This window comes from Felis catus, chromosome D4 (genome assembly GCF_018350175.1).
Source record: "Felis catus isolate Fca126 chromosome D4, F.catus_Fca126_mat1.0, whole genome shotgun sequence".
Lineage (NCBI taxonomy): Eukaryota > Metazoa > Chordata > Mammalia > Carnivora > Felidae > Felis > Felis catus.
Window position 1 is genome coordinate 88,257,579 of NC_058380.1, and position 20,304 is coordinate 88,277,882.

The 20,304-nt window shown below is 54.5% G+C and overlaps 1 protein-coding gene across 3 annotated transcripts in view; it reads left to right on the forward strand.

Moving 5' to 3' along the window:
- Positions 1-6,173, forward strand: part of NCS1 (neuronal calcium sensor 1) — a 51,322-nt gene extending 45,149 nt beyond the window's left edge. For all 3 annotated transcript variants that reach the window (XM_023242852.2, XM_045042827.1, XM_045042825.1), the window contains exon 8: positions 1,842-6,173. The gene's annotated coding sequence lies outside the window, so the exon portion shown is untranslated. The remainder of the gene's footprint in view (positions 1-1,841) is intronic.
- Positions 6,174-20,304: the final 14,131 nt, after the last annotated feature.

The window sequence follows — 20,304 nt, forward strand, 5'->3', positions numbered from 1 at the left end:
GGTGTGGTTACTGCAGCCTCATTTCTAAAGGAAAGGCAGGATAGATACTCGATTCTTCCTGGCTTCCAGCTTTTCAAAAACAGGTGGGTTTCTAACATCCTTTAGAGGGGACCAATCATGGATTTATGGATTTAAACGCATTTGATGGGTTCCATTGTGTTTGCGGTTTGAAGTAGCAGGTCCGGTGCTGGGGATCGCAAGGGTTCACAGATTGGCCACAGAAGGCAGGGCACGGGATCGGAAACTCAGCCAAGCGCCCCGGGGTCGGCACAGGGAGGACCCTTCCCTTCACCTACACCCCGGCGGCCACCCCAACTCTGCTCCCGTGGGGCCTGCCTGCTCCTTCGGGTCACCACCACGTAGCTCCTGACTAGCCCAGCCCAGCCCAGCCGATGCTTTCTGGTCATGTCACACAGATCTGGGAAATGACCCCTTTTGGATCAGACGCCTACCCCGTGCGTTCGGGGCAGGAGGGACTTGGGATTTAAGTGGAGCAGGGTTACGGGAAGGATCTGTGGATCGTGCAGACGGTGGCAGGCAGCCCGGTCCTCCGTGCTGCTTTTTTCAAAAACCTACTGAGGCGAAAGTCGCATGACATAAAATGAACCATTGCATTAAAAAAATGTTTTTCAAGATTCTTTGTTTTTTAAAGTAACCTGGGGCTTGAACTTACAACCCTGAGATCAGGAGTCACACGTTCTACTGGCTGAGCCAGCCAGGCGCCCCCAAATTAACCATTTGATTTTATTTATTTAAAGGAGGCTCCATACCCTCGCGGGGCTTCAGACTTGACCCTGAGATCAAGACCTGAGCTGAGATAGAGAGTCCGACGCCGGGCGCGCCTGGGCGGCTCAGTCAGTTAAGGCATCCGACTTCGGCTCGGGTCATGATCTCACAGTCCGTGAGTTCGAGCCCCGCATCGGGCTCTGGGCTGGTGGCTCAGAGCCTGGAGCCTGCTTCCGATTCTGTGTCTCCTTCCCTCTTTGTCCCATCCCCGCTTGTGTGCTCTCTCTCTCTCTCTCAAAAGAAAGAAAGGAAGCAAAAACCCACCTTCATATCCATTAAGCACTTTCGCCCCATCCCGCCTCCAACCCAGCCCCCGGCAGGCAGCCCCAGCCTGCCTTCTGTCTCTATGGATTTGCCTACTTGGGACGTGTCATTGGAACGCAGTCTCTCACATAAATGTAATACGCGGCTTTTGGCGTGCGGTACCTTTCACTTCGCGTAACGTCTTCGGGGCTCCTTGTCGGAGTGGGTATCAGGACCTCGTTCCCTTTTTACCTGGGAGGGAAACTGCTAGATCCCACAGTAACTGTGTTGAACTTTTTGGGTGCCATTTTTTGCACTGCCACCAGCAAGGCTGAGGGTCCTAACATCTCCACGCCCTGGCCAACACTTGTGACGTCCCCGCGTGTGGAGGATAGCCATCCCGGCGGGTGTGGGGTGGTGTCTCATTGTGGGGTTTATTTGTGTGTCCCCGGTGACGAAGCCTGTTGAACATCTTCTGTGCCTGTCGGCCACGCCACGCCACGCCTTGGCCTTCGTGGCTGCAAGTTATCCGATCCTAGGGCTGCGCCCTCATTTATCCGACCAGCTCCCTAGCTCGCTCCCTCCCTTTGTATGTCGCTATCGCAGATGATACTGTGGGAAACGCCTCCTTTGCTTCTTAAGGAGACACGCGAAGCGCCAAACAGGTGGATCCGAGGGTGCGCACGCTGAATTTTAGGACTTCTGACGGAATGCCCCCCGGCCCTCCAGTTGGCTCCCCTGCCGGCTCCGTGGGCGTGGGTCCCGGGCAGCCAGCCAGCTCCGCACCTGTCTCACCTCCTTGTGTCTTCCAGATGCCTGGGAACCACTCACCTCCTCCCGTGCCATGAGGCCACCTCCGCCCCCAACGCCACCCTCCTGTGTTCCCCCGGCCTCTCTCCGCATCTACACCCAGCCGGGCTGCCCTGGAGTCGCGGGGCCCGGCTCTCCTCCCCCCTGCCCTGCACCCACCGCCGCCTGAAGCCACTGTCTCCAATTGCCAACAACCTCTGCTTGTCTAGAAACCGACACGAAACGGAAAAGGCTACAGCCCTCTGCAAAACCAAGGCCTCGGCTGCTTCGCGGGCAGCCTCCGGGTCCTTCCTGCTCTCCTGTGCGTGTGCTTTTTTTTTTTTTTTTTTTTAAATTTCAAACAGACATTGACAAAGGGAAAAAAAAAAAAAAGAAAAAAACAACCACCTTCTGTCCTAGAAGATACAGACTGACAGATGGGGAGAAGGCTGCCGTAGACCTCAGAGAAGACTGCCTCCCGCCTCGGCTGTCCTTCGGCAGCCGGAGAGGCCACGGGGAGTCACGGCCTCGGCCACGGTGTGCTCGGGGGCATTGGGGGGGGGGCCTGCCCGATTCGCGTTATTTGTCGTCGCATCCTCGAGCAGCCAGACCACCTGCGTGGCAAGGATGATGAATTATGATGATGATGATTTTTTTGTGTGTGTGATAACAGTATTGTGCTTTTTGTGGGGAAAGTGAGGTTTTTTTTTTTATACATATATAATTGATATCTTTTATTTATTGGTTGTTAACTGTTGCTGCTGCCTCGTGTGTCCAAAGTTCCCAGGGATGCGGGGCTTACCGTTTATACGCGCACGCCCTCGCCCACCTGCGCCGGAGAGAATGGTGGCCCGAAGCGGCCAAGAAGCCAAAAACCTTTTTTTTTTCTTTTTCTCTTCTTCTTCTTTTTTTTTTTTTTTTCCAGATACTGTGCTTGATGTTTGGAGAGGGGAAGGGTGGGCTTCTTAAATGGCTAATGCACTGTTCCCCCAGCCCGAATGCCTCCTTCTTGAACCCCTTTTCTCTGCTTCCTGTCCATACTCCCCCTTCTGTTCCTCTTCTGGGTCCAGAGCATCTTTTCTGAGGACAAACAGGGGACGTCTTTGGGTTTCTCCACTCTTGCTTGGCGCTTGCAGCAGCCTGGGGCCTGGGAGCCCGGAAGGTGGGATGGGGTGTGTAAGGAAAGGCGGCGGGGGAGGACGCTCTTGGCAAGCCGGTGAGCAGAGGAAAGTTTCCTTCTCCCTCCTTGGTGGGTTTTGAAGAGCGTCCTTCAGTTCTCTCCCACTTGCTTTTCTGCCTGCCCGCCTGCCTGGTCCCGTAGATCACGTGGCCTCCCCCTTCCCTTTCCTCTCTCGGCTTAAACGCTGGGAGGGAGGGCAGGAGGGAAGGGCCGCAGACGGTCCAGTCTGGTAGCGGCTGTCCCTTGGGGCTGCAGCCCATATGTGCTCATAGGAAGCTTGTAACGCTGCCTGCCACTGAGACCGGGTGGCCCCAGAACCGCCACCAGGAAAGTCAGAGGCCAGGGAGCCTCTCCAGGAGCCTGCGGCTGGCCCTTGCTCTGCGATCACAGGCAGCCCCCTGCCCTCTCTGGGCCCCAGCTACCCCAGCGGCAGAACCAGGAGGCTTGGGCTGGTCGATCTGGAAGTTTCCTGTATCCACACCGACGCCGTGTCATTGTGAGCCTGGGTTTCTTGCATTTATGATTCTGCGGTCTTCGGCTGTTTGCCAGGCCCCAGCAGGCACGGGCACGGTGTGAGACCGTCTCCTGTCTCTTCGCACAAGTCTTCAGGGACGTGGAAGCCACTGGTGGTTGTGTGCGGGATCAGATGACCTACCTTGTTCTCTCTTCAGCTCTTCCTGGTCCCTCCTGGACTCTCGGGCTGTCTTTATTTTTTGGCCCAGAACCAGTCCTCTTCCAGGGAAGGCTCCCGGACTGAGAAGCAGCCTCCCAGACTATTTAGGGCCAGGCCTGAGTCTCGAATTCCTGCTTCTTGGCGAACTCAGCAGCCTGTCCCCTTTCTTGCTTGCCCCAGCCCCGGGAGAGAAAAAGCTGGCCTTCAGTTCTCACTTTGAATTGTCCTTGGTTCTCACTTTGCACTTTCCCGGGAGGCCAGAGCGTCTGCCAATTAACCCTCAGCCGACAGACCCTCCGCCAGAGAGCGGCGCTGCTGGGGCGGGCCTTGCGTGTCCCTTCCCGCTGGCCGGACCGCTCAGCTCGTCCCAGACTCCTTTCTTGCTCAGCAGAGCCTCGGGCTGTGCTCTGCGTCCACTGTAAGCCCCCGGATCGCGCAGGCACGGGGAGCGCTTCAGCTCTCACAGGCGACTTTGCAGGTTGGGATGAACTTGGTGGCTTGGGGTTGCGTGGGGGGGTGGTTCCCCGCGTGGCATTCCTCCCCTGCCTTCTGCCTGGGCCTCGGTGTGCATCTCTGGCCCAGGGGGAAGGAGCAGTCGCACAGCCCAGTGTTAGAGGCACCATCTCGGTGAGGGACTCGTAGCCCAGGACCAGCCGGGGTCAGGAGTGACGGATCCCGCCAGCTCCGGCATGGGCATCGATTCCCGGGTGTCTGTGGAGCAGGTGTCTGTGAGGCCTTCTTTCTTCATTCTTGCCCTTCGGCCGTTTAGTTTGGAGCCACAGGTGGGGCTTTTGGCCTTAGCAGGCGGGACCGTGGACCCGTGGCTCAGGCGCACCTCGGGTCCGTGTCCCGGGGACGGCCCAGAGCTGCAGGGAAGGGCCGCCCTTCTTGTTGGGCAAGGCGCTGGATACTGGCCATTTGTGCCCGAGGTGGCCGGGCAGGGGCAGTTGTGACCCCTCCTCTCACCAGGCCTCCAGGTATGGAACCTGAGCAGCTGTGGGCCTCTGTCCCCGGCACCGATTCACCCCCCTCCCCCCCGCAGGCCCAGGTGGGTCACATGCTGCTCTCTGGGGATTCCAGACCCACCGAAGGCCAGGCTCTCAGTCCCTCCGCCGGCCCTCGCTCCTCGCTCCTCGCTCCCTGGCCCAGGAGCAGCGGCCCTGGCCTCTCCCCCACAGTGTCCGCTCCCCACTCTGTTGATGGCATTGACCAGAATGACAGACTTCCTGATATTTAACCAGGCAACGTTCAATGTCAAGGCAAACGTGTGTGTGTCCTCCTTTCCCCGAGATGCTTTTCACTTTGACAGCCAACTTCCCAGACGACACCTGGGCTTTCGGGAACGCGTCTCTTCTCTGAGGGGAGGAAGGCGGGGGGGGGGTGCCCTAGATCTCCCCCGGGAGAGACATCCTCTCCCTGGAGAGAGTCCCTCTGCGGACCCAGCGAAAAGCCACCCGATTCCCCGCGGCGCCTCCGGCGTCCGAGGGAACGCGGGCGCGCCCCCTGGTGGCCGGGAGCTGCAAAGGCATGTGGGGACCCCGTCAGGCCCAACCGGAGATTGGAGGGGGGACAGCGGGAGGTGCCCTGGGCCCCAACCTCCCGTGACTGGCATTGTGTGTCCCAGGTGCCCCTCTTCTAGGTCTCCCCCAGGGCTAGCAAGTTAATGAGCATAAGGGCGCCGTGATGGGAAGCCTTGCCCTCCCCCCTTTTTTTAATATCTGCGGAATAAACCCAATGGTTGATTTTTGAATGAATAAAAGGCTTTTGTTGAATAAACAGCTGGTCCCATCTTCTGTCTTGGCCTCTAGGCTCAGGCTCCTGTCTACTGCCCAGGCCTGGGACAAACGCAGAATCCGCCTCGCCTCGCCCCACAGCCTGTGCCGTTCTGTTTTTCCTGCATCTTGACGGTGGCCCCGGCCCATGGCTCCGGGGACAGCCACCTGCTCCCAGTTGGACTCAGTGACCAGCTCTCTCTGAGGCTCGGGGCAAGTGGCTCCCGCTCAGTTCCCCTGTCCCTCAGATGGGAGCAAGTGTCTGTCCCTCACAGGGCGAAGGGGGAAGTGGGGAGTGGGCGTGGGCGTCGCGGTCACCTTGCAGAGGTCGAAGGCCAGTGGGGCAGGGCAGTCTGAGTGGTCACGTCCCCCCCCCCCCTCCCCGCCCCCCGACCCGGAGCCTGCAACTTTGTAAAGGAATTTGGACAACTCTTACCAAAAAACAAAACAAAACAAAAACAACGTTTCCTGGCTATGGTCGTGTTCTTTCTGTTTGCCTCTTTGCCTTTCCGACCCCCTCGGGGCCTCTTTTGGGGGCCGCTGTCCTGTCTGAATCCGCTGGTGTCTGTCTCTGGGGAAGAAGCAGGCCCTTGTCCTGGAGGTGCCGGTGGGGCGGGGCGAGGCCCCGGGGCGGACAGGGGCCCCGCAGTGTGCCCAGGCCTCCTCTCGTGCTCCTGATGTATGTCTTCTGTGCCATGCCAATTAAACACGCTTCCTGACTTGTCCTTGCCTCCCTTGTGTGGACCTGTTGCTTTGTCTGTTTCTGTTCTTTTCTTTTCGTTTCATCGCAGGCTTCTTCCTCCCCCCCCCCCCCCCGTGACCCCCTTTCTCTCGCTTCGGGGGTTGTCTGCCCAGGTTCCCCAAGACAAAGACTGTGCCAAGTGAGAGGCGTGGGCATAACGGTTAAACCAGCGCATTGCAAGGAGTGTCGTGGGAAGCCCAGGCGTCCCCAGGGTGGGCCCCGACCCCACGTCTCACCCCCGGCCAGCGTGTCCATTCCTGCCTGTGTCGTCTCCTGGGGGTCCCTAAAGCGTTTCTCTAAAGATTGTTAAAGGTTTGAAAACAAAGGCTAGGCCTTCGCTAGGCCCTCCTGCAACTTGGGATCTTGGAGGGGCTCCCTCTTGTCCTCAGGCAGGGAACCAGTGCTTTCTCAATACACGGGAGGGGGCCCTCCCACGTGCTGGGTGATTGGGGGAGAGGAGGAATTAGAGGAAGCGATGGCCCCTTCCAGAACTTGCCAAGAAAGCATTCGTTTGCAGAATAGAAGGTGATGTCGCTACAGGGATGTCCCTGTTGGTTGAAAATCCATTATTGCTCTGGGCCAAAGGCTCTTGGGAAAATCCCGAACGGCCAACATGAGAATGAGCCCCCCTCCCCCGCCGCCATGCAGAAACGGGTTATGTTTCAGAGTTGGTTTTGTGAAAGGAATCATCCGACCGTCGCCACCCGCCAGACGCAGCCCGAGGGCCCCACGTAGTTTCTGCTTGGGGGCTACAGCGGCCACTGAAAGGGGGCATCCAAAGATGGCACCCTTTGTGGCCACTTTGGGCACCCAGCATAGTGCCTGAGCCTGGCAGGGTCTAGAGTAACGGCTAGAACTCTAGACACGTGAGAGCGAGTCGAAGGCAATGTGGGAGGGCAGTGTGGGTTGGTGGTTAGGGGCGCCGGTGCTGATCCGACCTAGTTCCCAGCCAGCCTCCACCACTTGCCATTGGGCATGTATTCTAACTGACCGGGTTTTCTGGTACAGATGTGGACCCCTAGTTAGAGGCAGATGATGGCTTCCTAGACCCGCCACGCCAACAGCCTTGCCACCAGATGGAATGCTATAACAAAAGCAGGTCTTAACTCCGCCAAATGTCCCAATATTTACTAGCAAACAAATACGAAAGAAGCCAGACCCCCGTGCCTGGATGTGCAAGGAGCGAGGGGACCAAGACCCCAGGGTCTTGCCCCAGAGCACCCCCGGGGAGGTGCCAGGCTGCCGAACTCACTGCCGGGAACCTTTTAGCCAGTCCGCTTCTCTGACCATCTCACGCTTCTCCTAAGAATAAAGTCATTTCTAACAGTTCTTTGCTAAGGAATAAACTGTGGTATCAATTTTTTTTAAAAGTGTATTCATTTATTTTGAAGGAGAGAGAGAGAGAGAGCAGAAGAGGGGCAGAGAGAGAGAATCCCCAGCAGGCTCCACACCGTCCGCACAGAGCCCGGCGTGGGTCTCGAACCCACGAACTGTGAGATCAGGACCCAAGCGTAAGTCGGATGCGTAACCGACTGAGTCACCCGGGCGCCCCCACGTTAGCATTTTAAATATGTACTGTTATTAAAATTGGCACCACAGGGGCTCCTGGGTGGCTCAGTCGGCTAAGCATCCGACCAACGCTTGGGTCATGATCTCACAGTTCGTGGGTTCGAGCCCCACGTCGGGCTCTCTGCTGTCAGTGCAAAGGCTGCTTCAGACCCTCTGTCCCCACCCCGCCCCTCCCCTGCTTGCATTCTCACTCTCTCTCCCCAGCCCCCCCTCCCTCTCTCTCTCTCAAAAATAAATAAACATTTTTTTAAACGTCTGTGTGATACCTTCTGAAGAGCAGATTCCTAACTAGGGTATTTCAGATGCTAAGGGACTGTCTGTGAGGCGGAAACTGGACGTAATCTCCACGCACACCCTTCAGTTCCACCTAAGCGTTCAAAGTAAGTGAGTGCATGGGGGCACCTCTCTCTGGAAAGACCTGACCCTCTGGAGGGTCAGGAAAGACCTCTGGAAGGATCTGTCGAGGGGCTGGAGTGAGGGTAGCTGGGGCCATGTCTCTAGCACGCGGTGAACTTGTAGTAGGTGATAGCTGTCACCGGAGTCGACTCCCATGTTTTCCAGGTAGCCTGGGGAGGCACCTGCGGGGACAAGGTTCAGAGTTCCTGCGGCACATGGGCTGTGGGCAAGTGATGGGTCAGAGTCCCTCGCTCTGGATCAAGCTGAGGTCTGCACTGACCTGCCCCTGTGGGTTGAGGCTCCACGGAGGCAGACGCCTGGCCTCTTCTTCCCCGTCTGGGCCACCTGCTTTTCCAGGATGTCTCTAACTGGCTGCCATCTGGGTGTGACAGTGTGGATGAACCCCCCGCCCCCCACCCCAGGATGGCCCCACTTCTCCCCACCCTATCCCTTTAGCCTGCCAACCCCCAAACTCATGTCTGCATGTTCGAAAGTATCTCCCTGACTCTTTTTCCCCAGAGCCCAATTCAGAGCATCACCGGGCATAGAGAGGAGAAGGAAAAGAGGAGGGTGGGCAGCGGGGACAGGGGGGTGGGGAATGAGATGTGCCTGCTCTGCTCTGGCCGACCTCCTTCCCGCCATCTTTTGGGGGCGGACCCAGACCAGGTTCCATTGGATCACATTTAGGGACAGAAACTTTATACCCTCCAGGTTCCCTGGTCTGGAGGAGTCGGGCAGGGCAGTGGGCGTGGAGAGGGGCTTTAAGGCCACCTGAGTGCAGGAAAAGTGAGCTCACATGGTTATGGTGGAGGCTTCTATTTGTTCTCCTATCTCTTGACCCCTCTTAGCTGCACTTAGGGCTGCATGCAATAAAGGACTACATTTCCCAGCCTCCCTTGTCACTGAATATGGCCACATGACTCAGTTTTGACCAATGGGAGGAGAAGGATGCGCACAAATCGTCTTTCAGGGTCCCTTTCCCTCTGGCTGGACTGAGGACTCGGAAACAAGCCTTCCTAGGACTTGGGTCCCTGACCCCACGGAGTCAACGTGGGGCTTGAACTCACAACCCTGAGATCTAGGGTCGCATGCTCTACCGACGGAACCAGCCCCTGGGTCGTTTTATTTTTATTTATTAAAAAAAATTTTTTTTTAATGTTTACTTATTTTTGAAGGAGAGAGAGACAGAGTGTGGGCAGGGGAGGGGCGGAGAGAGAGGGAGATACTGAATCGGAAGCAGGCTCCAGGCTCCGAGCTGTCAGCACAGAGCCCGACGCGGGACTCGAACTCACAAGCCGTGAGACCATGACCTGAGCTGAAGTCGGGCACTTAACCGACGGAGCCACCCAGGCGCCCCGCTCCTGGGTCATTTTAAACGATCAGATGCCACCGACAAATGTCTGCATCTAAACTCTCAACTTACGCTAAAGTGATTTAACAAAACCGCACAGGGCAGTGTGTCCCCCACATCATCTCTCCTCGCTTGTAGCTTCCTTTTTCCTCTTCCCGTCTCTCTGTGCCCTCCTCCACAGGCTTAGGGACCGAGGGTGCCGCTGGGGAGGGCTCCCGGGCGGAGGGCTTTCACCGAAGGACTAGGGATGGGAGACAGAGGCCGGGGTGGGGGTGGCCCTAGGAGGTCCCGCACGACTAGTCTCGTTGGGTCTTTGCTGGGAAACCACAGTGAGGGCACTGGGTGGGCCGGCCTCGTGTTAGCGGGCCCGGGGAGGCGAGGCTGGCAGGCCCTGAGCTCCTCGCAATCTCTTCCAACTCCCATCTCAGAGCCTGTGCCCGTTCCCCAGAGACCCGAAATAAAGCCATTGCGTAAGCAGATCTTAGAATTAACAAATGTGATGAAACATAAACCAGCGTTGTTCAGAGACGGGGAGGAATCATCATCCGGCTGAGGGTGGGTTCTATTTTAGTCACGGGTCTGCTGGTGTGTTCTCTGTATTTAAGAGTCTCTTATGTTGTATCCCCCTCCCTGTTTTGTTTTTTTTTTTTCTTCCCGAAGGATATTTGTATAAGGTCAGAGGCCAGAGCTGGGACCTTGGGGTGAAGGTGCCCCGGGCCAGCCTGGGAGGAGAGGGAAGGGAAGATCCCCGTCACTGGAAGGGAATCATCGTCATCGTCAGGGAGTCTCCAGCCCCCTCTGAAGTTCAGAGTCATGCATCACCTCAACTAGCCCAATGCTGGGTTTTTCTAGGCGGTTTCGAGGCGACAGCTTAAAGCGACCTGGAGTCCTTAACTAGCTTCTGCAGGGACGAACGGGTCTGGTACGTGAACTGTGGGGGAGGAAAAAATTCTCCTCCTACTAGTCCAGGTTCTGTGGCTGGTCCAAGAATTCAATTGCCATAAGACAGATCAACAGGAAAAGGCAGATGTAGTTGTATACGTACACATGGGAGTCACGAAAAGCCATCCCTCCAAAAGTAGCCAGATGATTTACTCATGGGCCATCCTGAGCTCAGGAAAGGGATAGGGGTTTGGGGCTTCTAGGTGGGGAGGAAGCAGTTCACGGGAAGATGAGAAGAAGAAATGCATACGAGGCAAATGTTACCTTGCTTTGCAGGGAAGTCTCTCGGACAAAAATAAAGTTATCTCTGGTAGTAGCTCCCTTCCAGGGACCGGTACCTTTTCTAACGGAAATTTCCTTTAGAAATACAGATTTCCCTTCTACTCTGTTTCTAGAGCGTTCTCCTGCTGCTTCTCAAAAATAATCAGCTCAAAATAATCCTTAGGCCAAAGGGGCAGATGTTGGGGTGGCATATTCCGCTCCCCTTTAGCGCGCTGGGTGGTCACAGTGTTGGGCTTTGGCCACAGCCTTTGATAAACGTGCTGGTTAGAAGGAGGGCACGCCCATAGACGGTCAGGAACACCAGCCATGGATGGGCGAGGCCGACCAAGTGACTCAATGGGGGGCCCACCTGCAGCCACCAGGGGTCCTCCCGAGTGAAGAGGGGCTTGGGGTGGCCTTGAAGAATGGCAAGATCCAAATGAATGAGGAGGAGGGAAGGGCATCCCAGGCAGGGAACAGCAGGTGCAAAGGTGCAGAGAGAGGATTATAGGACATAGACAAACCAGGGGAGAGGGGAAGGCAGACGGAGCCAACGGCAGCTGCCTGTGTGCCAGTGAAACATCAGATTTTTCTAGGATATGATCCACACAGAACGACAAGATACAGATCACCTTCAGGGAGTTGGCACCCACACAAGCCGGGGGTGTCTGGGCTTATCACCCCGTGGCCCTCTTTCTGTGCTTTTGGGAACCCAGGTGGCAAGCCCCTTCTCTGTAACTCACCCATTTTAACTGTTAGCAAAGTGATCGTGACAATACTGAGCTTGAGCAAAACAGTTGTGTGCTAGGTTCGCATGCATTAGCTCATTGACTCTTTCTGGCAGCGCCCCCTTGAGGCCAGTCTCAGTATTACCACCCCACATTTCACAGACAAGGGTGCGGAGGCCCAGAGGGGAGGTACTTGTCCAAGTCTCACAGCGTGTAAGGGACTTCCAGGCTCCGATCAAACTGCGTTCGGTCGGAGGAAGGGGGCTGGGGGGGAGGTAGCTTCTGTTCAGTCCAGATCTGGGCGGTGGCTGTTCACCGCTGTTCTTGCCAGGTGCTTAGTGTTGAGGGAGGTAAGGTCTACCAAGAACGGGGCCTGCCCAACTGGGTCCATCAGTCGGAGAAGCAGCTCAGAGCAGGGTGGGGGAGGCAAGGGGACAGGGGTAGGGGCAGAGGCTGGGCCCAGCGAAGAGGGTCCTGCTCACAACCTACTTGGGGCTGGGGGCCCCGGGACCCTGAGGGTACCCAGGCCCTAGAGCCCCATCCACACCTGGGTAGCCAATGAAGTGTGGGAGGTGGGGGTGGGAGGGGGGGGGTTCTCCAGGGCATAGGAATGGAAGCAGAAAGTCTGGAAAGGGTCCCAGGGCCCCTCCTGGGCAGGATTGGAGCTGTAAAATGGGGTTGATCATGGGATTCACCTTGCAGAGCGTTGTCATAAACATCACCTGGCTGGGAACAGAGCGTGCTGATTGGTGCTGGGCTCACCACGAACGCCCGTGTACAGTTGTCGCGGTTGCAATGATGGCTTTGCTCATGCTGGCTCCCAGCCCCTCCTCGCCCCTGTCTCTGCCAACCACCGCACCTGTGCGCTGTCCCCTCCCATCCAGTGAGGTAGCTACTGTCCTTATCTCCCTTTGCAGATGACAAAATCTAGTCCCAGAGCCACTAAATAGGAGAAGAGGGATTTGAGGCCAGAAGTACTGGACCCAAAGCCATAACTACCACTATGACCCATCACCTTTGGCCTTGTGTTCTCTCTCTCTCTCTCTCTCTCTCTCTCTCTCTCTCTCTGACTCCACCTAGAACTGGCACTTCCCAGAGTCTGGAATTTTCCACCGGGGCCACGGGGCTAAATCCTCATGTGAGGAAATGTCGTTTTCTTGATGCGAGAGACAAGTCAGACCCTTGGCTCCCTTAAAGGGCTGGCCCTAGTTGGGTGTCCTTGGCTGGCTTCTGGCCTCTGTCTGCCCCGGACGCTCCGGGAAGCCAAGGAGGCAAGGAGCTGGCCACTCCCCTGACCCACCCACCCTCACCCTCCTGACCACTCTGTGGACAAGGCAGGACAAGAGGGTTTCTTTCACAAAAAGGGATCTGGTTGACCTCCCGGTGGCCTGGGGAGGCCTGGGATTCCCGGGGCGGGGTGGGGCCTGGGAAAAGACAGCTCTCACTGGCATTGTGGGCTGGGGTCAAGACATCTCTAAGCCACCCCACTGGCTGTATCATCTGGCTGTAAATTAAATGCTGCGGGGGTTAGGAAGAGGGCCCCCCTCCTCCCCCAAAGTTTCTTGCCTCACCAACACAACATCATTATGTCCTTTCCCTGGGTTCCCGTCATGACACCTCTGCCCGCTGAGGGATCTGGGGGAATACTGAATATGAACCCCTCTTTTGACAAAAATTTTTTCTTTTTAACATTTATTTCTTATTGAGAGACAGAGCATGAGCAGGGGAGGGGCCGAGAGATGGGGAGACACGGAATCCGAAGCAGGCTCCGGGCTCCGAGCTGCCAGCACAGAGCCCGACGGACGCGGGGCTCGAACTCACGAACCTGAGCCGAAGTCGGACGCTCACCCGACTGAGCCACCCAGGTGCCCCTGCATATGAACCCCTCTTAGCCTCAGTTTCCTCGTACGTAAAGTGGGGACGACAGAAGCACATTCTTTTTTTTCCATTGGGAATCAATGAATGCGACACGTCTGGAGGCCTTTCGCAAAGGGAGGGCGGTATGACTATTGCTAACATCCACTGGCGCCCATCCCAACGTTGCTGCCCCTTTCACTTGGTCCAATTCGGGTCCAGCAGCATGGCCCCCAGCTTCTGTCTGTCACCATTTCTGCCACTGGTTAGACCGCACTCAAGATCCCCATCTGAGTCCCAGATCCTAGAGGGAAAGACCCAAGTCAGGAGTCCAGGCAGGACCATTCAGTGGCCCCGGGAGGCTCCCTCCCTGCTCACAGATCTGCCCTCCCTGCGCCTGCCCCAGTTGCTGTCTCTGGAGCACCCCAAGCCCCTAAAACCCTCCAAGTGCATGAAGGATGCTGTGCCAAGAGCAGGGAGAAAGCCCCTGCCTTTTGCTCGACCGGGGAGGGGTTTAGACTTAACCGTGACCTTGCTGCCGCCTTTCCCGTGCCCTCCTTTTCTGGAGCCGCGAGGACTCAAAGAATCAGGGAAGTCCGCAGCAAAGGCAGCCCTTCTGTCGGCAGGCTCCGCGACTAGCATCGGTAACTCGGAAATTCCCCAGATCGATACCCAGCGCAAAACGGGCCGAGCTCTGCTCCGGGCCACAAGAAACCGGAGAGCTTACAAAGGCACAGGGGACGGAGAGGGATGCGAACGTGGTTTTCCCCGTAAAGTGAAATGAAATGATTTGTAATGCGTCCCTCGCTCCTCACGAGCAGAAGCGGCTTGCCCAGGGAGCACGAGGGGCCACGCAGCCACTTCCGGAGTCCCCGTCCCCGCCGGCCATCGCGGGGAGCGCTTCACCGTCACCTCGGGTCAACCAGACCGGGTTCGGATCCACCGGAAGTAGCGGCTGAACACCCCGAGCGGCTACTGTTCCCCGACGTGTGTGTGTGTGTGTGCGTGTGTGTGTGTGTGTGTGTGCGTTTGCAATCGAAAAGAGTAACGTATTTAACGCTTTCGTGCCATAAGTGTTCCACAAAAATGAAAGACGAAGTTGAATTATATCAACGGAACGGACTTCAAATATGTAACCGATCAGGCCGAGAACACAGAAGAGAAGGGTCATTTTATTCCCACAGGTTGAGGGTTACTTTCTGCGGCTACATGTTACCGCTGCGACCCAACCAGCAGTCACGAGCGGAGAGGGCAAACGCTGACGAATTAGGCCTCAGTCAACACGATTGTGCCTCTCGGGATTCATGTTTCTTTTAATGCTTATTATTTATTTATTTATTTATTTATTTTTGAGAGAGAGAGAGAGAGAGAGAGAGAGAGCACGAGCAGGGAAGGAGCAGAGAGAGAGGGGGACCCAGAATCCCAAGCAGGCTCCAGGCTCCGAGCTGTCTGCACAGAGCCCGACGCGGGGCTCGAACCCACGAACCGTGAGATCGTGACCCGAGCCGAAGTCCGACGCTCGGCGACTGCACCACCCAGGCGCCCGGAGATTCATTTTTTTTGTTCACTGACCTAAAATTCCCATAACACAAAGTTGGCCATCAGCCGTTTCGATGTGTTCAATTCAGGGGCATTTAGCACATCCACAGTGCTGTGCAACCAGCCCCTCTGTCTAGTTCCAAGACATCTCCATCGCCCGAGAAAGAAGCCCTGTTCCCAACGAAGCAGCCACTCCATTTCTCCCCCTGTCCTCGGCCCTGGGGAACCCCTCGTCGGCTTTCTGTCTCCGCGGATTTGCCTGTTCTGGATATTTCCTAAAAATGGAGTCATGCAACGTTTGTCCCTTCGTGTCTGGCTTCTTCCACGTAGCGTGATGGTTTTGAGGCTCGTCCCTGTTGCAGCGTGTGTCGCATGTCAGGACTTCTTTCCTTCTGTGTGCTCTCTAGTCTTTAAGTTGGGGTGACCGAGCCCGTGTGGATCTGCGGAAGGGAAGGGAGTCCCTGCCCGCCCCCCAGACTCTCCAAGTGGCTCCAGGAGGGTGTAGGTGACATCGCGCCACTGTCACACGCACAATCCTCGCATCAGCGGGGACAGTACACTCTCTCTCTCCTCTTCTGCCAAGTGGGGATCCCAGGAGGGTCCGCCTCCCAGCCCAGCGTGAGACTCACACTATACATAGAAAACACTCGACAGGGGCGCCTGGGGGGCTCAGTCGGTGAAGCGTCAGACTTCGGCTCAGGTCGTGTTCTCCGCGGTTCGTGAGTTCGAGCTCTGCGTCGGGCTCTGTGCTGCCGGCTCGGAGCCCGGACCCCGTTTCGGATTCTGTGTCTCCCTCTCTCTCTGCCCCTCCCCTACTCGTGCTCTGTCTCTCCCTGTCTCTTTTTCGCTCAAAAATAAATGCACATGAAAAAAAATAAGAAAAGGAAACACTCAACAAATGATCTGGTGATCCTCCTGGGCTCCTCCCCCAGGCAGGCCTCAGCAGGAAGCCCCCTGTTCTTCGAAGGGCCCTTGATGTGATGAGCTCTAAGGGCGGAGGCCTGAGCCCCATCCTACCAACGGAGTTGTCTGCTGGCCTGGGGGCTCTCCAGATCTCAAGGCTGAAGTATTCTCTCTCTGGACTCTGCTGGGTGCTCACTGCTCATGCGTGCTTTGGTTCCTGTCATACTTTCAGGCTCCCCAGAAAAGGTCCTGCACGAAGGCTTCGAGGACCAGGATTTATTTAAGAGGTGATCCCAGGGAACCATTGCAACAATCCAGGAGGTGGGTACCGTTACCCCCATTTTCCAGATGAGAAAACAGAGGCTCAGAGAAGGTGAGAACATGGATATTAACATTACGCTTGGACTCCTGTTAGATTTTGCAAAAGATTTTGTTTTTAAGCAACTCTAAACCGTGGGGCTTGAGCTCACAACCCCAAGGTTAAGAGTTGCACCCTCCACCGACTAAGCCAGCCAGGCGCCCCCTCCTGATAGATGTCTAAATCGTATTTTCTTGAAATTCCTCCTTTTGTAGACAGATATCATATGATTTCACTCATATGTGGAATTTGAGAGACTTCACGATGAACCCATAGGTGAAGGGAAGGAAAAATAAGCTAAAAACAGAGAGGGAGGCAAGACTCTGAAATACAGAGAATAAATTGAGGGTTGATGGGGGCTGGGAGGTGGGGGAGTGGGTTAAATGGGTGATGGGCATTGAGGAGGGCCCTTGTTGGGGTGAGCACTGGGTGTCGTATGTGAGTGATGAACCATGGGAATCTACCCCCAAAACCAAGATCACACTTTACACACTGTATGTTAGCCACTTTGACAATAAATTACATTTAAAAAAAAAGGGGGGGGGCACCTGGGTGGCTCAGTCCGTTGAGCGTCTGACTTGGGCTCAGGTCGTGATCTCACGGCTCGTGAGTTCAAGCCCCGCGTCGGGCTCTGTGCTGACAGCTTGGAGCCTGGAGCCTGCTTCGGATTCTATGACTCCCTCTCTCTCTCTCTCTCCGCCTCTCCCCCCCTCTCAAAAATCGATAAAAACATTAAAGAAAATTTCTTAACAAAAACCCCCTCACACCCCTCGGAACGTCTACCGTCAAAGAAAACAAAACACCCAGAAAATAACAAGTGGTGGCACACATATGGAGCAATTGGAAGTTGTGTGCACCTTCGCGAGTGTAAAATGGTGTAGCCATCGTGGAAGGAACTACCATCGCAGCCCCTCAGAAACTTAGACTTACCATGAGATCCAGCAACCCCATTTCTAGATATACACGTGCAAGAATTGAAAGCCGGGCCTTGAAGACACGATAGGCGTTCACGTTGAAGCAGTGTTACTCGCGGTGGCCAGAAGTACAGCCCGGGTGTCCCGTGACGGATGAATGATGGGCAAAATGTGGTGGGTCCGTGCCACAAACACACTACTGAGGCATCAAAGGAAGGAAATGAGACAAAGCCGAGTGCCTGGAACTAGCGTGACATGGATGAACCTCGAGGACATTCTGTGAAGTGAAATGACGCAGAAGGACACAGAAGGGCAGGTACCGTGGGATCCCACTTAGATGAGGTGCCTAGAGGAGTCGAATGAGGAGACCAAGTCAACAGTGGTTGCCAAGCGCGCGCGCGAGAGAAGAATGGGGAGTTGGCATTGAAGGGGGACGGAGTGTCAGTTCCGCGAGATGAAGTGTTTTACGGATAGGTGGTGCGACCGTCGCCCAACAGTGTGAATGTACCTGACGCCCCTGGTCTGTACACTTAAAAATGGTTCAGATGGCTTATTAAAAAAAAAAAACTGTTTGCAGAAGAACATATAAGAGAAAGGAAGGCACTTTTCCAGAGAAGCACTGGGTGTCGCGTAAGAGGCGAATCGCTGGGTTCTATGCCTGAAGCCAAAATTACGCTGTATGTTGGCCAACTTGAGAATGCTACTAATAATAATCAGATCCTACTTTCGTGACTTCCGAGGACGTTTAACACGCTCCACTTCATTAGTAAACCAAGAAATACATGTAAAAACAAGTATAACGTATTTCCATCTACCGTATTGACAGAGACTTTTTTTCCCTTTATTTTTCAAACATTTTAAATCGTCTATACACTTGACATGGGGCTCGAACTCAAGACCCCGAGATCAAGAGTCGCGTGCTCCACCGACCGAGCCAGCCAGGTGCCCTTAAAACAACTTTCCACATTGGAAAGGGTGTGGGAGAACGAAGAACATCACTTACTGCAAACGGAAGGATGTATTGGTACAGATTTTTTGAGGGCAATCTACAATTTCTATCACAAATATGTATTTTGGGGGCACCTGGGTGGCTCAATCAGCGAAGCACCTGACTCTTGGGTTGGGCTTGGGTCATAATCTCACGGTTTGTGGGTTCGAGCGCCGCATCAGGCTCTGTGCTGGCGGTGAGGAGCCTGCTTGGGATTTCTCTCTCTCTCTCTCTCTCTCTCTCTCAAAATAAATAAACTAAAAAAAAAAATCATTTAAAAATATTTTTTCAATTCTTCAATTCTGAATTCTGCTTCCAGAAAACTTTCCATCCCAAATAAGTATGAATTGGGACACCCGGGTGGCTCAGTCGGTTGCAAGTCCGACTTTGGCTCGGGTCATGATCTCGCGGTGCGTGGGTTCGAGCCCCGCATCGGGCTCTGTGCTGACAGCTTAGCGCCTGGAGCCTGCTTCGGATTCTGTGTCTCCCTCTCTCTCCCCTACCCCGCTTGCACTCTCTCTCTCTCTTTCAAAAAAAAAATTAACAAAATAATTACGGATGCGTGCACAATTTCAGCTACAAGGTGCTCACTGAAGGTTAATAAAAATAAAAATCACCGTTGCTTTGTTTGTATTTAGGAAAATAATTCAGAAAGTGGCAATAAGGCAAAAAAGAGGGCTGGGCCTCCTTTTTAAAGTGGTGCCGTGGTGTTTTTTTTAACAAGCCCACCTGCGGGTCCACGGGGTTGATTTGACTTTCTGACGCCATCCATTAGGGATCAGGTATTTCATCTCTGTGAAGTTTGAGGCTAATTTGTAGGCAATTTGTAAAGTGCAAAGGTTTTCCTTTCTGCCGGCGAGAAAACAACCCCCCAAATAATCCCGGTGTTGTATCTAATTTAGCAATCTGTCACCGTTCCTTTGTTCACCAACTGTATACAACCCCGAATGGTTTCATTGTCTCTGAACCAGTTTCATCGTTCTGCTGATTCCCTGGCTAATGAACTTGACTGCGTCACACTATTTGTACGTGAATCATGTTTTTATCCTTCTGAAAATTTTGCTTTCACATATACAATATGAAAGATAGGAGCCAACAGAAGTGTCTGATGATAGGGCATTGGCTGAATAGATTACGGGGTACCCATGGCACAATGGATTATAAAGCAGCCACTAAAAAGTCAGGTTGTAAGGGTGCCTGGGTGGCTCAGTCGCTTAAGCATCTGACCTCAGCTGAGGTCATGAGCTCACGGTTTGTGGGTTCGAGCCCCGCATCACGCTCTGTGCTAACAGCCCAGAGTCTGGAGCCTGCTTCAGATTCTGTGTCGCCCCCTCTTTCTGTCCCTTCCCCACTTGCGCTCTGTCACCCTCTCTCTCAAAAACAAACATTAAAAAAAGGGTTTTTTTTTTTAATTAAAAAAGTCGGGTTGCAGAAGACTCTTTAATGGCGTATTGTAAGTAACAAAGCAGATTCCCAAGTATAGGCACAGGATGATGTCATTCTTGCCGAAAACAAAGTCAGATGGACTGAATGTTTGTGTCTCCTGCCCCGCCCCCACTGCAAATTCACGTCTTGAAATCCTAACCTCCAAGGTGCTGGTGTTGGAGGGGATTGGGGGAGGTGATGAGGCTATGAGGGTGGAGCCTTGTCAATGGGTTTGTGTGTAGAGATGACTTAAATAAAAAAAAAACTTTTTATTTATTTATTTCTTTATTTATTTATTAATGTTTATTTTTGAGAGAGACAGAGCATGAATGGGGGAGGGTCAGAGAGAAAGGGAGACACAGAATCCGAAGCAGGCTCCAGGCTCCGAGCTGTCAGCACAGAGCCCGACGTGGGGCTCAAACTCATGGACCGTGAGATCATGACCTGAGCTGAAGTCAGACGCTCAACCAACGGAGCCACCCAGACCACCCCCCCCCCCAAAAAAAAAACTTTTTAAAAAAGCCTCAGGTATATTCATTTCAAAACTATAGACTGATAGCTCTTTCTATTCTAATCTTTTTGGGCTTCTCTATTTTTTAGGGTTTTGAATTAAAATCCAGTAAAACTCACTTTTCCTTTCTTTTTTTATGTTTATTTATTTATTTTGAGAGAGAGAGGACCCCAAGCGGGGATCTTATGAACCAGGAAGCAAATCTTTTCCAGACACCGAACCTGTGGGCGGCATGACCTCGGACTTCCAAGCCCCGTTGTGGGGCTCGATCCCCCAAACCCTGAGATCGTGACCTGAGCCGGAATCAAGAGTTGGACGCGTCACCGACTGAGCCACCCAGGCGCCCCTGGTATAAAGTTCTGTGAGTGTTAGCACATGTT